Source organism: Somniosus microcephalus, chromosome 7 (assembly GCF_052327205.1).
Source record: "Somniosus microcephalus isolate GS21.2 chromosome 7, FLI_Smic_1.0, whole genome shotgun sequence".
Lineage (NCBI taxonomy): Eukaryota > Metazoa > Chordata > Chondrichthyes > Squaliformes > Somniosidae > Somniosus > Somniosus microcephalus.
The window spans coordinates 232347281-232367873 of NC_140993.1; the positions used below are offsets into that span (position 1 = coordinate 232347281).

At 44.7% G+C, this 20593-nt stretch overlaps 1 long non-coding RNA gene across 1 annotated transcript; it reads left to right on the plus strand.

Moving 5' to 3' along the window:
• The first annotated feature begins 12275 nt into the window (after positions 1 to 12275).
• LOC147115142 (uncharacterized) lies at positions 12276 to 19134 on the plus strand. Its single transcript, XR_015079054.1, has 3 exons — positions 12276 to 12570; positions 13220 to 13309; positions 18384 to 19134. It is a non-coding gene; the product is annotated as an uncharacterized LOC147115142 (long non-coding RNA).
• The last annotated feature ends 1459 nt before the right edge of the window (positions 19135 to 20593 follow it).

Below are 20593 nucleotides of genomic sequence, written 5' to 3' on the forward strand. Positions count from 1 at the left end.
CCTTTTTGATAGACAGTTAGCCAGATGAAAATGTATATGAAAATTTTTCAGTTGTACATAAATTATAGCTGAATTGTAAATGAAATGAAAATGCCTGATGATTAGCCAACTGTCACTATAAAGGTGGAAGCTTAACACTGAAGCCCTCAGGGTAAGATGCAGATATAAAATGACTAGAATAAAATCACAGCAGCACTACTAAAAATCTTTCTGCTGGGAGGAAGGCACATTTAAATGATGGTGACTTGACATTTCAGCAGCAGTTCTGTAACATAAGGACACACTGGCACAGATTAATGTGCAAAATTCTGTACTAAGAAGGTTTGGGAACTAGGCCATGGGATTTAACAGAATCTGGCACATTCTTCGCACCGTGCCGGGCTAAATGAGAAATACAAAAGGAATTTTCGCCCTGAAAATTGGCTTTATTTCTTGTTTCCATCAACATGCATTCACTGTAATGCATTCAAGGCTCGAATATATCAGTCGCTTCCAAAACGTGGGATGGTGTTGTCTACAGGTTGATTGTGAAAGGAGGGCAAGGATCTGTAAATAAAATTAACTGAAAGGAATTTGAAGACAAAAATAAAATCGGTCTGTATCAAAAGATGGCTGACACAAACAGCTGGGACAGGGGGTTGAGGAGTGGCAGAAGGAACAAGAGGTCAGTTTTTTTTCTCTTATCGCAGCTATTTGACACTTCTGAATTCCCAAATGCTAACTACATAAACATAAGCTAGAATATTTTGGATACCTTATCAGTGCAGACAAAAATAAACCAGATCCAGATAAAGTTACGGAACTTCCAGCCCTCAGGAACATTGTTGAATTCTGTCAGGTTTTGGGGATGATCAACTACTTGGGCAGGATTCTGATGGGTCTTTCACCTGTACCATCTGTGAGTCCTTTAGTGTAGTAATTCTTGTATTTATCCACAGTCAAAGTTTGTGGCATGTACCACGTATCAGTATGGCATCGTTGAGATGGTGTTTGTCTTTTGCTGTAGGCGCCACACTTCCTGTAGTGATGCCCCTTGTACGGTTTTTTATTGGTTATTTGTATGTTGTTCAGGCTGTTGTCAGACACATATTTACCTTCATGTGGTTACTCCATGCTGATGTGAGTTAGGAATTTATCAATGATTCTGACTCTTCTCATTAGTTATGGGTTGTTGGCTGCAGTGGTGGCGGGTGTGTATGCTTCCAATAGAGACTAGTAATGCAGATTTGTTGGCATCATTTGTCATTTTTATATGAACGTGTTTTTCTCTTTGAGTTTTACATTTAAATTTTGTCTTCTCAAGATGACAAGTACAAAAGCCATGTGGACAAGTCGTGGCATTTTACTTATACGTGTACAGCTAATATTGCTTAAAAAAACTTATGACATTTACCACCAGAAATCTGTTCGCTTGTTATGCCATTCAAGGGAGTGACAGCAAAAGAGCACTGATCATTTCCTCCTTTTACACCTTCTATTCTGGCTGCCTTTCGGAGGGTGACTTCCGATTCTCTTTGATGTTTTCTTTTTGAAGCCAGAGGAAGGATAACTTTATGCCATTCTCTGGTTATCTTTTAATGTTTGCTTGAAAAACAGCACTGGAGTGATCACCTTGGTGTTGTAAGGTCACGGTAGACAATAATACTTTTTCACTGGTGTCAAATCATCGCTACAGTATAACAAATTACAGGCAGCGACGCAGGCAACTGTGAGGCTTTAGATGTGCTGGGGCATCTGCTTACATGATTCACTACGGGAAAAAAAAATATTCTTGTAGTGTCTGAGTGAGTTTGTGAAATTGTTAACGACGTGTCTGATCATTTTTACTTCAAAATGTATTATTGAAAATGTTGTGTGTGGTGGAACTGCTCCATCCCCACGGTAAAAGGCGTGCTCCCGTCACGTACAACACCACACAAAATGTGACGTGGCGGTGTCTCTCAGAGTTCACATCAGATACGCCAGGAAGCCTTATACTTCTGATCAGGTTATGTTCGGTTGAATATAAAACAAGTAACATAACATATGAAACACATGGCCGGAACTTCCTGGAAACTTGCTCTGAAACATCAGCGTAAGTATGACATACTGCCAACTTTAGGTGTAAAAGATCGAGGACATTTGGGTGTAAATGACTTACACACGTTTTTACGCTACGTCGGAATTTCCTTGATATTTCATGCCGATTTTGAGAGATCTCTGCCGAGCCCTCTGCGCTCAGTAAAAAAGCTCCAACTCCCCCCCACCCCAAGCAAAAGTGCAGCACATGCGAATTTCCTGAACTTACTCCAGTTCTGACCAGACTGTAAATTTTAGGTGCAACAGAGCGCAGAATTATATTGCTGGTGCTCTATGGTGATTGTGTTTAGCGTTTTATTTCTCTTCAGTGGCACCTACTATGTATTTTCTGCATCTTTGTAAGTGTCATATGGCATTAGAATGATTTGCATTAAAAATTGAAAAGCTTGCATGATTATATCTTCTTAAGCGTGCTGTGTCTAATTTGCAAAAATTATGGCTTGATGGCTTTGAACTTTAATTTTCAAGCATACAGAGAAGTAAAGAAGGTACATGGTGTAAGTTCATCACTTTCCTCGGGCCTCGATTGTTTACGCTGATTTCCACTTGTTTTGTGCCATTTTTTGCATTCCGCTGTATGCTAATGAGATTCTCCAGAAAATGTTGGTGTAACTGGTTGGTTACGCCTTTCAGGAAATACCAGGCCATGATGTGGGAGGTCCTGGCAAGCCTGGCACTTATGGCCCTCCCTAGTTACCCTGAGGAGGTGGCGGTGTGTCTTCTCCTTGAATTGCTGCAGTCATTGTGGTGATGGCGCTGCCACGATTAAGTGGACTGCTTTGTCTTAGATGGCGTCGAGCTTCTTAAGTGCTGTTGCAACTGTCCAAGCGAGTGGCGAATATGCCAGCAAACCCTTGATTTGAGCCTTGTAGATGGAGGTCAGGGGGTAAGCCACAGAGTACCCAACCTCTGGCCAACTCTTGCAGCCACGGTGTTGATATGGCTGGCCCAGTTAAGCTTCTGGTCAGGATGTGGTTGGTGGGGGACTCTGCGATGGTGAGGACTCAGCGATGGTGGTGCTGTTAAGGTCAATGGAAAGAAAGACTTGCATTTATATAGCGCCTTTCATGACCACCGGACGTCCCAAAGCACTTTACAGCCAATGAGGTATAGTCACTGTTGTAATGTAGGAAATGCAGCACCCAATTTGCACACAGCAAGCTCCCACAAACAGCAATATGATAATGACCAGATAATCTGTTTTTGTTATGCTGATTGAGGGATAAATATTGACCAGGAGAACTCCCCTGCTCTTCTTCGAAATAGTGCCATGGGATCTTTTACGTCCACCCGAGAGAGCAGTCGGGGCCTTGGTTTAACGTCTCATCCAAAAGACGGCACCTCTGACAGTGCAGCACTCCCTCAGCATTGCACTGGAGTGCCAGCCTAGAATTTTGTGCTCAAGTATCTGGAGTGAGACTTGAACCCAAAACCTTCTGACTCCGAGGCGAGAGTGCTACCCACTGAGCCACAGCTGACGGGGTGCTTAACGGGTGGCCGATCCACCACCGCCCATTTTATGTCCCTGCCAAAGTCAAATTTCACCCTCTATGATTCCTCCAATACTCTACTGCAATATCTGCCTCCACTCAATTCCTCGCTGAACAGTCCATCGCACACATCCACCATGCTCTATAAAGTAGTTCAACTTAAACTCTCTCTGCATCTTCTCTCTTCTAAGCTTGCTCTAGACCCAGGGACAATCTGGAGTATATTATCTGGGTTCAATTTATCTGTTCCTTAAGAACCTTGAATCCATCAATGATCTCTGCCGTGATCCTTCTCTTCTCCCAAACCCAGGCTCGTCACCATCTCCTCATTGCTCAGATGCCTCTTTGGTTGCTGTTTTTCTGCACTGCCTCCGATACCTGGATATCCATGGCCTACGGTGAGCAGAATTGTACACAGTGTTGCGGGTGTGGCGGTACCAGTGCCTGTACAGACTCGATATCCCCTCCTGGGATTTGTGCTCCCTCCTTTCGGCTACTCATCCTGAGATCCGGTTAACACTGCCGCCACATGCTGCATGGCTAATTTGATCCTGTGAGAGACAACATCATTCATATCCGAGGCCGGGACCCAGGAGCGAGGACGAGCCCAGCAGTGAGGTCAAGGCCCAGGACTGGTGCAGCGTGGACCAGCAGCGGGGTTGGAACCCAGGGAACCTGCGACACGGGCCAACAGTGAGGTCGGGAGAACGACAATGCACCCTACGAAACCCAGGCAGAGAGGACCCGCGGGAAGGAGGGAGGAGGACAGTAGGAGTATGTTTGTGTGTGTGTGCTAGGCCATTGTAGCAGAGCCTGGTCTCCAATCGTCTTGGATCCCCTTGCCATTGGACCAAGACCTTGCTCTGTCAAGCCCATCTGGTAGCTGGTGTGCAACGGCCACCCCACGTTAAAAGAATTCACACACAGGCATCTTCCACCCTTTAAAATGAAGTTCGGGACCTGGAACGTCAGGACCCTCATGGACAAACCGAACAGTGGCAGACCGGAACGCCGTACTGCTATTGTTGCCCGGGAGCTCAGACATTTCGACAATGACATCGCCGCCCTAAGCGAGACCCGACGGCCAGGGGAAGGCCAGCTCAAGGAGCAAGGCAGTGGCTACACCTTCTTCTGGAAAGGCAAACCTGAAGAAGAACACCACCTCCATGGGGTAGACTTAGGAGAAACATCCAGGAAGGCGCCAAACACCTCGAGTCTCTTCGCCGGGAGCAAGCGGAAGCCAAGCGCAAGGAGCGCAAGGAGTGCACGTCAACCCAAGCACCCCACCCAGCTGCCCCTTCAACCACTGTCTACCCAACCTGTGACAGAGACCGTAGGTCCCGCATTGGACTCATCAGCCACCTGAGAACTCATTTTTAATGTGGAAGCAAGTCATCCTCGGTTCCGAGGGACTGCCTAAGAGAGAGAGCGAGAGAGAGAGAGAGAAGACTCTCGCACTGAAGACACTCTATGCCATCGAATGCAATGTATCTTAATGCAATTTAAGTATGACCAATTAACCATATAACAAAGTAACAACCTTGCTCTTCATTCATGCCTGGAATAGAATCACACATAAAAACTGGAAGCTGTCAAATCATTTCTAATGTTACGGCAGCATTGAGTTTTATAGCTGATAAATCATCTAATTTAACTGAAGTACTTAGGGGAAGCCATTACCTATTCTGAACATTTCCGTTGACCACATCAGAGCCTCATGCCCCATTAACCAACCCATAATCACACTATTCCCTATCAACATTACTCAACACCCAGTGGCAATATGTAATACACTACAGAAGTTTCAAGTTAACAGCACAGTATTCACCTTTGATATAGGGCTTGCCATATTTTCACTCGCAAGATGAGATGGAATTTTCTCTGCTTGTCAAATCCATCATTCTGATTTAGAGCAGAGAGTGATAGAATTATAGATGGAGCAGGAGGGTTAAAAATCTGCTTGGCGGAATGTAAGAGGGTGGGTAGGGACCAGAAAATTGGGAGGTGGGTTCCTAAAATTGGTGGCTCCCCATTCATTTTGTGCACCTATTTTCCCGCTAGTATTGTTTGCTATGCAAGGACCTTGTTATGTATTGATAAGGGTTGGCAATGAAAGCATTACGATGTAGCCCTCGGTTTCCTATGCTTCCTACATATTTTCTGCCCAGTGTTAAGTTTATCCATTTAAAATAGGCATTCCAGATCAGCAAGGTTATTGCCTGAACATAAGGATGTATTGTCAATTTTTAAATTGCTAAATAAAGAAAGAGCTTGCATTTATAAAGCACCTTTCACAACCTCTGGGCATCCTAACGCACTTTACAGCCAATGAAGTACTTTTGAAATCTAGTCACTGTTGGAATGTAGGAAACGCGGCAGCCAATTTGTGCACAGCAAGCTCCCACAGACAGCAGTGAGATAAATAGCCCGACGATTTCTCTTGTTAGCGATGTTGGCTGGGGAATAAATGTTGGCCAGGACACCGGGAAAACTTTGCTCATCTTCTTCGAATTGTGCAATGGGATCCCTTATGTCCACCTGAGAGGGCACTTGGTTTAACGTCTCATCAAAAGATGCCACCTCCAACAGTGTAGCACTCCCTCAGTACTGCCCCTCCAACAGTGTAGCACTCCCTCAGTACTGCCCCTCCGACAGTGTAGCACTCCCTCAGTACTGCCCCTCCGACAGTGTAGCACTCCCTCAGTACTGCCCCTCCGACAGTGTAGCACTCCCTCAGTACTGCCCCTCCGACAGTGTAGACCTCCCTCAGTACTGCCCCTCCAACAGTGTAGCACTCCCTCAGTACTGCCCCTCCGACAGTGTAGCACTCCCTCAGTACTGCCCCTCCGACAGTGTAGCACTCCCTCAGTACTGCCCCTCCGACAGTGTAGCACTCCCTCAGTACTGCCCCTCCGACAGTGTAGCACTCCCTCAGTACTGCCCCTCCGACAGTGTAGACCTCCCTCAGTACTGCCCCTCCGACAGTGTAGCACTCCCTCAGTACTGCCCCTCCGACAGTGTAGCACTCCCTCAGTACTGCCTCTCCGACAATGCAGCACTCCCTCAGTACTGCCCCTCCAACAGTGTAGCACTCCCTCAGTACTGCCTCTCCGACAATGCAGCACTCCCTCAGTACTGCCTCTCCGACAATGCAGCACTCCCTCAGTACTGCCCCTCCGACAGTGTAGCACTCCCTCAGCACTGCCCCTCTGACAGTGTAGCACTCCCTCAGTACTGCCCCTCCGACAGTGTAGCACTCCCTCGGTACTGCCCCTCCGACAGTGTAGCACTCCCTCAGTACTGCCTCTCCAACAATGCAGCACTCCCTCAGTACTGCCCCTCCGACAGTGTAGCACTCCCTCAGCACTGCCCCTCTGACAGTGTAGCACTCCCTCAGCACTGCCCCTCCGACAGAGTAGCACTCCCACAGTACTGTTTACTTTTAAAAGGAATAAAAGAATTTAATTCAAGAGGACAAAGGAGGTCATAGGAAACATTAGATGGGATCAAAGCCAAGCTCCCAATGCCCACCATTATGTAACTAATCATATTTGCAAGCACAGGCACAACTACCTGGCAGTGACCAAAGGGAACTATCTCCAAAGGCTCCAGGGCAGCAGGGAGGTAATTGTATAATGGAAATGGGATTACAGTAGATAGCAATGCAACCTGTGACATCAGCCATCAGACGTTGCATCATGGTGGGTTCCACAGGCGTGCTGATGGAGGTGGCCACCCATTCCATGCTGGAAAGGATGAACTCCAAGCTCTGTGCAAAGCCTTGTGCCAGGTTGGTGCTGGACTTCGCCATGCTCCTTAACATTGAGCGCAGGCTTTCTGGCAAGCGTTCGAGTGCACCAAGCATTTGGTTATGTACACCCATCAGCGTTCTTCTATAGCCTAGCCCATCAAAGTCCTCATCTGAGCCCTCTGCAGCAGAGCTAGTGTGCGACCTCGACCTCCGGCGAGTTAGCACTTGCACTATCCTTTCACCTCGCCCTGGCTCCTGCACACTTATGCCTGGTGTCTCACCATGTTTAGATCTCTCCTCTATCCTATCCTCTAAAATACACGCAATGTCAGTCTCTGAGCTGGTGGCTGTAGTGTAAAATTGAGTGATGGTGTCTCTTCAACTTAACTGTCTTTTTCCTCTTCCTCCACTGCCTGGGTAGGCTCCAATTCTTGGGTATCTGAAATGAGAAAGGGACAAGGGTTGGGGTGTGGTGGGAGGAGAGGAGAAAGTAAGAAATGCGTGTTTATACCCTCTGCAGCCTCTCACTCAGAAGAGATTGAGGGATGAGGAAGAAGTGGGATGAGAGAGGAGGATTATGTATGTAGATACCCTCATCATCAATCATTTCAGCTCCACCAGTGGCCACGGCCTCAGCGATACCCCATCCCATGCTGGGCAGCACTCTCTCCTCCATTAGGGTTAAAACATGCAGGTGCGTTTGTCCTCCTCCAGTTCTTTGCTGCTGCCTGCTGTTATGCATCACCTTCTCCTACAAGAAAGAGGGAAGTGTGCCAGTGAGTATCCTGCAGTATGTTTGGGTGATGTGGCTGTCCTGGTTGAATATCTGCCAGTGTGTGTGAGTTGTGGGTGTGAGACTTGCCACAGTGCTAAGTGTGTGTGAGTGAGGTGAAGCATATGAATTTTAGGGTTGAGTACTGATTGATAGAGATTGTTGGTAGGTGGGTGATGGGGGTGTGGTGAATTGAGCAGTGGATGAGGCTAGTGGTGCAGTTCATAGAATATGGCCTTTGAGGATGAACTCACTCACCTTGAAAACTCGTCAGATCATTAAATTACTTCCTGTACTGCATCCATGTTCTTGGAGCGATACTATTGACATTGACTTCGCCTCTATCTCTTCCCACTGCCTCCTGAGCATGTGTCTGGAGGGTCTCCTACCCCCCTATGGATACAGGATGTCTCTCCTCCATTCCATCTCTTCCACCAAGACCTGCAGTGCAGTGTCTGAAAACCTTGGTGCTCTCTCTCTCTCGCATGTTTAGCCATTGCTCAAAGTATCAGAGCACAGATTCAGTTTTGAAAAAACTCCCACCACTTGTTGCAGCCACAATGCACCTTCGGCTGCCTTTAAGTAGCGCTAGCCACTTGCGATATCGAGCCCCCTGCTGATGTGTGCAGCCAATGAACAGCGCAGGGAGCGCTGGCTGCATGCACCAATCATTTAAAAGGCAGCACCAATTTAACATGCTGACTGCAATGCTATGAACATTCCGCCCAACTGGTCTATGTCGGTGTTTATGCTCCACACGGGCCTCCTCCCAGCCCATGTCATATCATTGAAGCATACAGTAGAGAAGGAAGCCATTTAGCCCATTGCGCCTGTGCCGGCTCACCCCTCAACCTTTCATCTTCGGTTACACACTTCATTCCCTGTACTGTTCTCCTTTCTAATTGGTTACTTTCTATTTTTGCTATTCACCAATTATATACCACAACTGGGGAGATTTCTTCCCAATTTCCATTCTCTCCCCTATGGCATTCCAGCCAAATAATCTGAGATACAGCTGCCACAATGATTCCTCATCCACTCTAGTACATTACCCTAAAAATAAAAGTTAACACTGAGAGAAACACACAAAATAAATCACAAACTTATCTATAAACTTGGCTTCAACAACTCCCACTCCCTATAGGCTGGTAAATAGAATTGGGGTACCGATCAGCCACGATCGAATGGAGGGGCTGAACGGCCCACTCCCGCTCCCATGCTTCTATGACAGTTCTGGGCTTCAACTAGGCCTCTGAGTAGGCTGGACTCTGAATGAACTCTCTCCTCATATACTATACGATCATCATCAGGCCAGCTGACTCCCACATACTGAAGTCCAGTGTAGGGACCACTATGAGCAAACAAAAGGCACATCTGCAGGAGCTTCCCTCTGATATAACAGACTATAATACCAAGGACCATGTATATTGATATTTTCGATGCAGTGTGAAGAATAGTTTAATAATATATTCTCACAAAGCCTATGATTTCAGTAAATTGTGTTGTTATACATACTAATGACACATAAAGCTGTCAACTTTATTGTACACGCTGTCATCCTGAAAGCACAGAAATTGGAAAGAGAAATAAAGAGAAGGAAAGAAAGACTGGATTGAGAGAGAACAAAGAGACAGAAAAGAAAAGTAAGAGAAAAATGTAAAACATTATAAATTTAACATTTTTAAAATCTCCTAAAACAATTCACAACCTGAAGGAATGAGAATCCACACTTTCCGGGCCAGAGAGGTTGACTGGCAGTCATTAACAATGATCACTTCGTTAAAAGGGTACTTACACTGTTAATTACTGGACTTAACTTTCTGTGGCGTGTTTAATGGGCAGTTAATGTGCAAATGCAGCAACATTCATGAAACTCACGGGGAGTTTAAGGACGAGATGCCATTTTCGCGAAGCAAACAGCGGAATATCGCAAATCGGCCAGCAATTTGAGACAATTCGCAATTCACGGGGTCTCTCTCCCTCGCCACAAGCCGCCGGCCGATTTGGGCATTAATAACGACCTACGTTGTTCAGACAGCATTGGCCCGGATATTCCGATCCCAATGGGTGAGTACGCACTGTGTATCCACCTGTAGGGACATTGGAACTGCCGGCTTCAGGCATGCACTGCGCATGCGCTGGAAACCGGCATTTCTGATCTGTCAAAAAAGCTCTTGACAGATCCTCTGGCTGCCTGAGAGAAGGGCCTCTGCGGGGGGATAGTTCCACTTTTTGGAAACCCTCCGCCCACAGAAAAGCCTTACAATTCTTGCGCCTGGCACAAGGCCTGCTTTTACCAGGATAAGAGATGAAAAAAGTAAAAAAAAAAAAAAATTTCCACTGATTTATCATTTAAAAATACTTTTTAAAAAAGTACGTTTATTTTAAGCCCCTTAAAAACTTTAATTTTTTTTTGAAAAATTTAAAGTTTTGTTTAAAATAGTTAATTTATTGTACTTTCAAGTCATTTTAAAAATGTGATGCTTTTTAAATTTATTTAAAGTTTTACTATGTTTTGGGGGTGATCTCCATTCATATATTTGACAGGTCTTCCTGTCAAGTGTATGATTTGAAGATTCCCTTCTGTGATTAGCTCCCCATGGCCCACGTGATCCCAGGGACGCTGCGAACTACCTGCGCCTCTGGGATACGTGGGCCCTGCACACTTGGAGTTTGGAGAGGCCCAGGAGCGGAAGTGTGTGCGTCCCAGGAGCCTTCAGGTAAGGGTGTAGATTTTTCTAGGTCACAGGCCTCCGCCCGCAGGAGGCCAGCGATCGGAAAATACGGGCCATTGGAAAAATCTGCGCCCTTACCTGAGGGCTCCCAGGAGGCGCACATTTCCGCTGCTGGGCCACTCCAAACTGCCGGTGCGCAGGGCCCACGTATTCCAGAGGTGCAGGCAGTTTGCAGCGTCTCTGGGATCACGTGGCCATGGGGAGCCAATCACAGAAGGGAATCTTCAATCATACACTTGACAGGAAGACCTGTCAAATATATGAATGGAGATCACCACAAAAAAATAGTAAAACTTTAAATACATTTTAAAAAGCAGCACATTTTTAAAATGACTTGAAAGTACAATAAATTAACTATTTTAAACAAAACTTTAAATTTTTCAAAAAAAAATCAAAGTTTTTTAAGGGGCTAAAAATAAACGTACCTTTTTTTTTAAAGTATTGTTAAATGATAAATCAGTGGAAATTTTTTTTTAACTTTTTTCAACTCTTATCCTGGTAAAAGCAGGCCTTGCGCCAGGCGCGAGAATTGTAAGGCTTTTCTGCGGGCGGAGGGTCTCCAAAAAGCGGAACTGTCCGCCCGCAGAGGCTCTGCTCCCGGGCAGGCGGAGGATCTGTCAAGAGCTTTCTTGAAAGATCGGAAATGCCGGTTTCCAGTGCATAAGCAGTGCATGCCTGAAACCGGCATTTCCAATGTCTCTACGGGCGAGTACACAGCGGGTACACACCCGGAGGGATCGGAATTTCTGCACCATTATCTTTTCAGCAAAATCTAATATGTGGTGGAGCTGACACACGGGCTGCTGAAAGTCTGCCATCTGCTGGATACCAGTGGTAGTGCAGCAGTCTTTTCACGTGGGGAAATCGCTTCAGGTTGCTGCAGCAAGCCAAATATGGCAGATAGCGAGAAGAAAAGAAAAATAGGACATGGGAGAAAGAAGACAAAGGAGAGAATAAGAATAGGACAAAAAGAGAAAGTGAAAGAGTGAGAGCACTGAGAAGTGGTTATTTACAAAAATGTTTAATATGTGATTTGAATAAAATTACATCTTTTAAAATATTCAATTAGCAATTTATAATAGTTTATTATCTGCATGTCCCGGTATCCTCATTAATAGATTCCCTGTGGGTCTCATTAAGGTTTCCGACTCTACTGATCTCAGATCTGGTCAGTTTTGAATGCTGGCAGTGTGGCTGGTCAGAGAGACAGAAACAAGTTGAATGTCTCCACAGCAACTTATCTTCTGCTTGGCGCCCGTTCACAATCCAGAATCTTGCCTAGTAAATCCATCCCCAGCCAAAGATTTCTCGGGGCCCCCAGACTGGGTTGCTTTCTTTTAATCTCATCATTGTCTGGGCCCTTCAGAAATGTTATGTGATGCCAATAAATTAAAGATTTTCTCACAGTCTTTGATTCGTCCATTGGACTGAGACCAACCAAGTATCTCACAGCAGTCCTGGAGAATCTTATTGGTCAGTTTAGCTCCCTCTCACCTACCCCTTCCCTCCTCAGTACGTGCAATTACATTTCTGTTTCCAGTTTTATATTTAAGCCGCTAACTCTGTTCCTCCCTCCACAGATGCTGCCTGACCTGCTGAGAGTTTTCAGCAGCTCCTGTCCTTATTTTGTATTTAAGCTGCCGGGCTCAGACCTTTACTGACGGTTCTCCATATCCCCAGTCCGGCAGGCTCTGCCGACAGAGATTCTCATTCGTTGCGCTTCACCATCTTCTTGTTTGCTCTGTGAGTTTCACGAGATCTGGAGATCTGATGTCCTTTTATTTAAGGGTTCTTTTTTGTGCCTTTGACCCTTTAATCAGTACAAGCGCTGAGTCAATTTATTTTCGTATAAAATATAAATGCACAGATTGCATCATCTGTTGCAATATCAATGGAGTGGCTGACTGGCTGTAAGATGATTTAAGGTGAACACGGGCGTGAGCGTTAACTTGAACATTCAGTAATAATTGAGGTTTCCGTGGTTTTTTTTGTAATGATTCTAGAGCTGTTATTCGCAGCTTAACAGAAATTCACTTAAAAATTTCCTGCTCTCATGGATGGCCTAAAGTTGAGACACTTTAAACTACAGGCAAACGAATTTAATTTACCAATATTTACCGCGATCAGTTGTGGCTTAAAAATGGATATGGGGGTGATAATCTTGAGAGCCTATGCAGCTCCCCACAGCACCCTGTATAGTCTTTGTTTTAAACTGTTCTTTCCCTGGGGGTTCAGGCTTACCCCGGCCAGTGGCGGGAGCGGTGAGAGCGGAGGTTCAGTGAGTATTTAAACTCACTTTCGCGGGCTTTTTTTCACAGGCCATTGTCGGGAGCGGTGAGAGTGGAGACTCCGTGAGTATTTAAACTCAGTTTAGCAGGCTTTTTTTTTTCAGAGTCTTACCACTCTCGCAGACCGGTGGCGGCGTTCCAGAGCCACATCACGATTCAAAACGTGACGCGGGCAGGAGGAAGCAGCTGATTGGGTGAGTATTTATACTACTCTATATATTTTGACAGTTAAGGTTCATAGTTTATAAAGTTTAGAAGATCTTAATTTTGTGGTTATAGTTTCTAAAGTCTCTGTTGTGTAGCGGGGAGTGCTAGGAAGCAAGGGCCCTTGAGTATATCATTTAATTGTAGTATAATTGGTGGTATTGATTTAATTTCAATTAATTAAAGGATAAGTCATGGCAGCAAAGCTCCGCCCCGTGGCATGCTCCTCCTGCACTATGTGGGAAATCAGGGATACTTCCTGTGTCCCTGACAACCATGTGTGCGGGAAGTGTATCCAGCGGCAGTTACTGGCAGACCGCATTGCGGCACTGGAGCTGCGAATGGATACATACTGGAGCATTTGCAATGCTAAGGACATCATGGATATCACGTTTAATCAGTTGGTCACACCGCAGGTAAAGGCTGCACAGGCAGGAAGGGAATGGGTGACCGCCAGGCAGAGTAGTAGGCGCAGGCAGGTAGTGCAGGGGTCCCCTGTGGCCATCCCCCTCTCAAACAGATATACCGCTTTGGATATTGTTGGGGAGGATGGCAGCAGCAACCAATGTCCTGGCACCATGGGTGGTTCTGCTGCATGGGACGGGAGGAAAAAGAACGGGAGAGCTATCGTGATAGGGGATTCTATTGTAAGGGGAATAGATAGGTGTTTCTGCGGCTGCAAACGAGACTCCAGGATGGTATGTTGCCTCCCTGGTGCAAGGGTCAAGTATGTCTCAGAGCGGCTGCAGGGCATTCTGGAGGGGGAGGGTGAACAGCCAGTTGTCGTGGTGCATATAGGTACCAACGATATAGGTAAAAAAATGGGATGGGGTCCTAAAAGCTGAATATGGGGAGTTAGGAGGTAAATTAAAAAGTAGGACCTCAAAGGCAATGCCAGGTGCTAGTCAGAGTAGAAATAGAAGGATATTTCAGATGAATACGTGGCTAGAAGAATGGTGCAAGGGGGAGGGATTCAAATTCCTGGGACATTGGAACCGGTTCTGGGAGAGGTGGGACCAGTACAAACTGGACGGTTTGCACCTGGGCAGGACTGAGACCGATGTCCTAGGGGGAAGTGTTTGCTAGTGCTGTTGGTGAGGGTTTAAACTAAAATGGCAGGGGGTTGGGAAACTGTGCAGGGAGACAAAGGAAAGGGAAGCAAGGATAGAAGCAAAAGACAGGAAGGAGAAAAGCAAAAGTGGAAGCCAGAGAAATCAAGGGTGCCGCAGTAAACAATAATTCTAAAAGGTCTAAGAGTGTTAAAAAAACAAGCCTGCAGGCTTTGTGTCTTAATGCGAGGAGCATTTGTAATAAGGTGGATGAATTAGCTGCACAAATAGATGTAAACGGATATGATATCATTGGGATTATGGAGACATGGCTCCAGGGTGACCAAGGCTGGGAATTCAACATCCAGGGGTATTCAATATTCAGGAAGGACAGGCAAAAAGGAAAAGGCGCTGGGGTAGCATTGCTGGTTAAAGAGGAGATTAACACAATAGTAAGGAAGGACATTAGCTCTGATGATGTGGAATCTGTATGGGTAGAGCTCAGAAATACCAAAGGGGCAGAAAATGTTAGTGGGAGTTGTATACAGGCCCCCAAACAGTAATGCTGAGGTTGGGGATGGAATTAAATGGGAAATTAGAGATGTGTACAATAAGGGCACAGCAGTTATCATGGGTGACTTTAATCTACATATAGATTGGGCTAACCAAATTAGTAACAATACTGTGAAGGAGGAATTCCTGGAGTGTATACGGGATGATTTCCTGGACCAATATATCGAGGAACCGACTAGAGATCAGGCCATCTTAGGCTGGGTATTATGTAATGAGAGGATTAATTAACAATCTTGTTGTGCAAGGCCCCTTGGGGCGGAGCGATCATAATATGATAGAATTCTTCATTAAGATGGAGAGTGAAGTATTTGACTCCGAGACGAGGGTCCTGGATTTAAATAAAGGAAACTACGATGGTATGAGGCGCAAGTTGGCTAGGATGGATTGGGGAACGTTATTTAAAGGGTTGACGGTGGATAGGCAATGGCAAACATTTAAAGATTGCATGGATGAACTACAGAATTTGTTCATCACTGTTTGGCATAAAAATAAAACAAAAAGGGTGACTCAACCGTGGCTAACGAGGGAAATTAGGGACAGCATAAGATCCAAGGAGAGGACATATAAATTGGCCAGAAAAAGCAACAAACCTGAGGATTGGGAGCAGTTTAGGATTCAGCAAAGGAGGACAAAGGGATTAATTAAGAGGGGGAAAATAGAGTATGAGAGTAAGCTTTCAGGGAACATAAAAACTGACACAAAGCTTCTATAGATATGTGCAGAGAAAAAGATTGGTGAAGTCAAATGTAGGTCCCTTGCAGTCAGAATCAGGGGAATTAATAATGGGGAACAAAGAAATGGAGGACCAATTAAATACATACTTTGGTTCTGTCTTCACAAAGGAGGACACAAATAACCTCCCAGAGATGTCGGGGAACATAAGGTCTAATGAGAGGGAGGAACTGAATGAAATCAGTATTTGTAGGGAAATGGTGTTAGGGAAATTGACGGGATTGAAGGCCGATAAATCCCCAGGGCCTGATAATCTGCATCCTAGGGTATTTAAGGAAGTGGCCCTAGAAATAGCAGATGCATTGCTGGTCATCTTCCAAAATTCTATAGCATCTGGGACAGTTCCCGTGGATTGGAGGGTAGCTAATGTTACCCCACTATTCAAAAAAGGTGGTAGAGAGAAAACAGGGAATTATAGACCGGTAAGCCTGACATCGGTAGTGGGGAAAATGCTAGAGTCCATTATAAAAGATGTAATAGCAGAGCACTTGGAAAACAGTGACAGGATCAGACAAAGTCAACATGGATTTACAAAAGGTAAATCATGCTTGACTAATCTACTGGAATTTTTTGAGGATTTAACTGGTAGAATAGATAAGGGAGAACCAGTGGATGTGGAGTATTTGGACTTTCAGAAGGCTTTCGATAAGGTCCCACATAAGAGATTAGCGTGTAAAGTTAAAGCACATGGGATTGGTGTCAAGGTACTGACTTGGATAGAGAACTGGTTGGCAGACAGGGAGCAAAGTGTTGGAATAAACGGGTCTTTCTCCGAGTGGCAGGCAGTGACTAGTGGGGTACCGCAGGGATCGGTGCTAGGACACCAGCTATTCATAATATATATTAATGATCTAGACGAGGGAACTAGATGTAATGTCTCCAAGTTTGCAGACGAGACAAAGCTGGGTGGGTGTGTGTGCTGTGAGGAGGATGCCGAGAAACTCCAGTATGATTTGGACAGGTTGGGTGATTGGGCAGATGCGTGGCAGATGCAGTATAATGTGGATAAATGCGAGGTTATCCACTTTGGTGTCAAAAACAGGAAGGCAGATTATTATCTGAACGGCAATAGATTGGGAGAAGGGGAGGTGCATCGAGACCTGGGTGTCCTTGTGCACCAGTCGCTGAAGGTAAGCATGCAGGTGCAGCAGGCGGTGAAGAAGGCAAATGGTATGTTGGCCTTCATAGCGAGAGGATTCGAATACAGGAGCAAGGATGTCTTGCTGCAGTTGTACAGGGCCTTGGTGAGACCACACCTTGAGTATTGTGTGCAGTTTTGGTCGCCTTATCTGAGGAAGGATGTTCTTGCCATGGAGGGAGTGCAGCGAGGATTCACCAGACTGATACCTGGGATGGCAGGAATGACGTACGAGGAGAGATTGGGTCGATTGGGCTTATATTCGCTAGAGTTTAGAAGAATGAGAGGAGATCTCATTGAAACTTATAAAATTCTAACAGGACTAGACAGACTAAATGCAGGAAGGATGTTCCCAATGGCGGGGGAGTCCAGAACCACGGGTCACAGTCTAAAGATAAGGGGTAAGCCATTTAGGACAGAGATGAGGAGGAATTTCTTCACCCAGGGAGTGGTGAAACTGTGGAATTCTCTACCACAGAAGGCAGTTGAGGCCAATTCATTAAATATATTCAAGAAGGAATTAGATATATTTCTTAAGGCTAAAGGGATCAAGGGATATGGGGAGAAAGCAGGGACAGGGTACTGAATTTGGATGATCAGCCATGATCTCATTAAATGGCGGAGCAGGCTCGAGGGGCTGAATGGCCTGCTCCTGCTCCTATCTTCTATGTTTCTATGACCTCTTCCACCTAGAAGGACAAGGGCAGCAGGCGCATGGGAACACCACCACCTCCAAGTTCCCCTCGAAGTCACACACCATCCTGACTTGGAAATATATCGCCGATCCTTCATCGTCGCTGGGTCAAAATCCTGGAACTCCCTCCCTAACAGCACTGTGGGAGTGCCTTCACCACACGGACTGCAGCGTTTCAAGAAGGTGGCTCACCACCACCTTCTCAAGGGCAACTAGGGATGGGCAATAAATGCTGGCCTTGCGGGCGACACCCACATCCCAGGAACGAATAAAGAAAATACAGTGCCAATAGTCAAATTCCATTTATTATGTAAGATTCTGGGATTTTTAACTGTAGTTTTGGGGATCACATTACATGTTTTTCTGCAGCATTATATTTGTGCCTTAAATTTGCACTTTGTGCATTACGCTACATATTAAATGAATTGTTGATTTGTTGATGGATGTACTTTCACTTTAAATATGGGTTAGATTATCCTGGTTGTCACCCATCTGTTCTCTTATATCAGTTTAAATTGCACAATACAGTTGTAACTTGCTCGTTGTCTTGTTCAGGTATGCTCATCATTATAACTACATGGGCATCAATCCCACTTGAATTCTTCCGTGCTGGTGTCATTTACTGCCAGGAACAAAAATTAACAGTTCATTAAAACAAATGAAAGCAGACACCTGCTAACTCAATGGCATTTTGCCTTTCTCATTACCCTGTTCTTTTAGAAATACAGGATTACATTAAGTTCATTATTTGTGATTGAGAACGTAGATGTTCTCAATGACCTGCATCCATTATTCCTTCAGCAAAATTCTGTCATTCAAATCAACTGTACAGGTAGCAATCTTGACTCTCTCTTTGCAACCCTTACCATGTGAAATAGGGGATTTCTGAAAGAATGGAGAAAGATAGCGAGAGAGGAATCAATGGAGAAAGACAGGGTGCGAGAACATGAAAGAGAATGAGCTTCAGAAAGAGAATGCGTACAAGAGTGGAAAATAAAACAATTGAATAGAAAGGCTTTGATAAAGTGAAAAGATGAGATACAAGGAAAGAATTGGTACTCAAAAAATAAAGCTGATAACTGACCAGTCTGTTCCTATTGTTATATATGTTGAGCTTAGCATTTTACATTTCGGCAGGCAAGAGACATTTTTAGTATCAACCATTTTAAATAACTTGAATAAAATCATCACCAAAGAATGGAAATTTCAAAATGCTGTTAATGCCCTAAAGGAAATTGGTAAAAATTTCCCTGGCAGTACATATTGAATATATAGTTTGGACTAAACTATTATAATTTGTAAATGGTAATCGTAATCTTCAAAATCAATGCGACTGATTATTGCAATTTAAAACAGAGTTTGCTCTCTGTACTCCCATGACTCCAAACTATAATTGTGACATTTTAATTTAGAAACATCAAGATCAGATGCTGCAAATCATAATTGACACTCCTTTACTGTAGCGCTTTAAAGGTCCAGACACCGGCGAATAGTAAGAGAAACATTCTTGTTGAGAGATTTTAGTTCAATGAACACAAGATTTTCATATTATAAATCATTATCTGTTCTTGATCCATGATATGTACATATTTTATTCATTTATGTAATAAAAGTACCTTTTGACAGTTACATTCTTATATACTGTGTTAGCCATGAGTGGGCAGTTGTAATAAGAGGCTTTGCACTGTTATTATTTGGCCGTGTCTTGGTATGTGTTTATGCAGTGGGTGCTGCTTGAATATAACAAATGGAAAGACTCTCCAACTATCCTGCAATGTATTCCATACATTTCAATCTCTGACTGACATGAACACAGTCAAAAGTCACATTGCTTTTGACAGATGTTCCAACTACATATTGCTGTCAATGCATATATCAGCTTTACAGTGGCCTTGACACAGAGATTCCAACCTTAAACTGCCATTAACTCAGCCATTTAAACATCACACTCATTATCTCAAACATCCCACTGCCATTAACTCAGATACTCAAACATAATACTAACATTAATACTGCCGATCTGACTTGACACTATCAATGACATTTGGATGAAAGGCATTCACTGGATTTTTAACAGTACTGTTAATCAGTGATTGAACAATTGCAGTGATACAACAGCATTCATTGTGAATGAACCCCCGATGAATGCTATAAGTGACTTGCGGTGTACTCATCTTTCTCTTGACAAAGAATTGCTGCCACAATGCACAAAAATGCAATTTGCACCTACTATAATATTTGAAAAACTTGATATTCTGGCCAGCTTTAATTTGAAAAGCTGAAAATAATTGCTTAAATTGTCACTATTAACCCAAATGAAAAGTGATAATTAGCAGCTTTAACTGCATTATGTAAACACTCTTCCTTGAAATGGTTTTCGACACCACCAGAAATTGGGAAATGGGGATCTACAAAGGCCACTGGATATAATACAAAACTGGTTCCTAAAATTTCAAATGAAGCTGAGATAACCAATATAATAAAAAACATAATCCATTTGACTTTGTGAGGTCATAAAAGGCTTTACTCCAACATGATGGATGAAGACACTATCAGTTGGGTCCTTGTGAAAGGACACTGTGTAAACCATCATTGGTGTTCCCCAGGTGACATAGGGGAAAAATTCGGTAATGCCCCGTTTACATCGCCAGGGCGGTAAGTTTAGCGCCAGGCGCTAATTAGCACCCCATACTGTGATATTGGCTTTAGCTCTCTAAGAATGAAGTGGAGCGCTAAATCAAGCACTACCACTTCACTTAGGGCGCTAACAGGCCGGTAACATCAGGCCGCTAATGAAGTTAGCCGGCCTCGGAGGCTCCTTCCCTGGATTAAAGGGAAGGGCCCAATGCTTACTCCAGCATCAGGTAAGGCCGGGGATGGATGGGCAGTGGCACCCGTAGGCCCCGAGGAGCAGCCCCCAGCACCAAATAGAATGCAGGCCTGCCCCATCGGTGGCACCAAATGTGGCAAAAGGCCGTACCCGGGGCGCTAATTAAAGGTCAGCCTGCCTGACACCGATGCCTTTAATTAGCCCCCCTGACCCGCCTGGCAATGCTGCAGAGCCGGCTCCAGCAGTCACTGTTAGCAG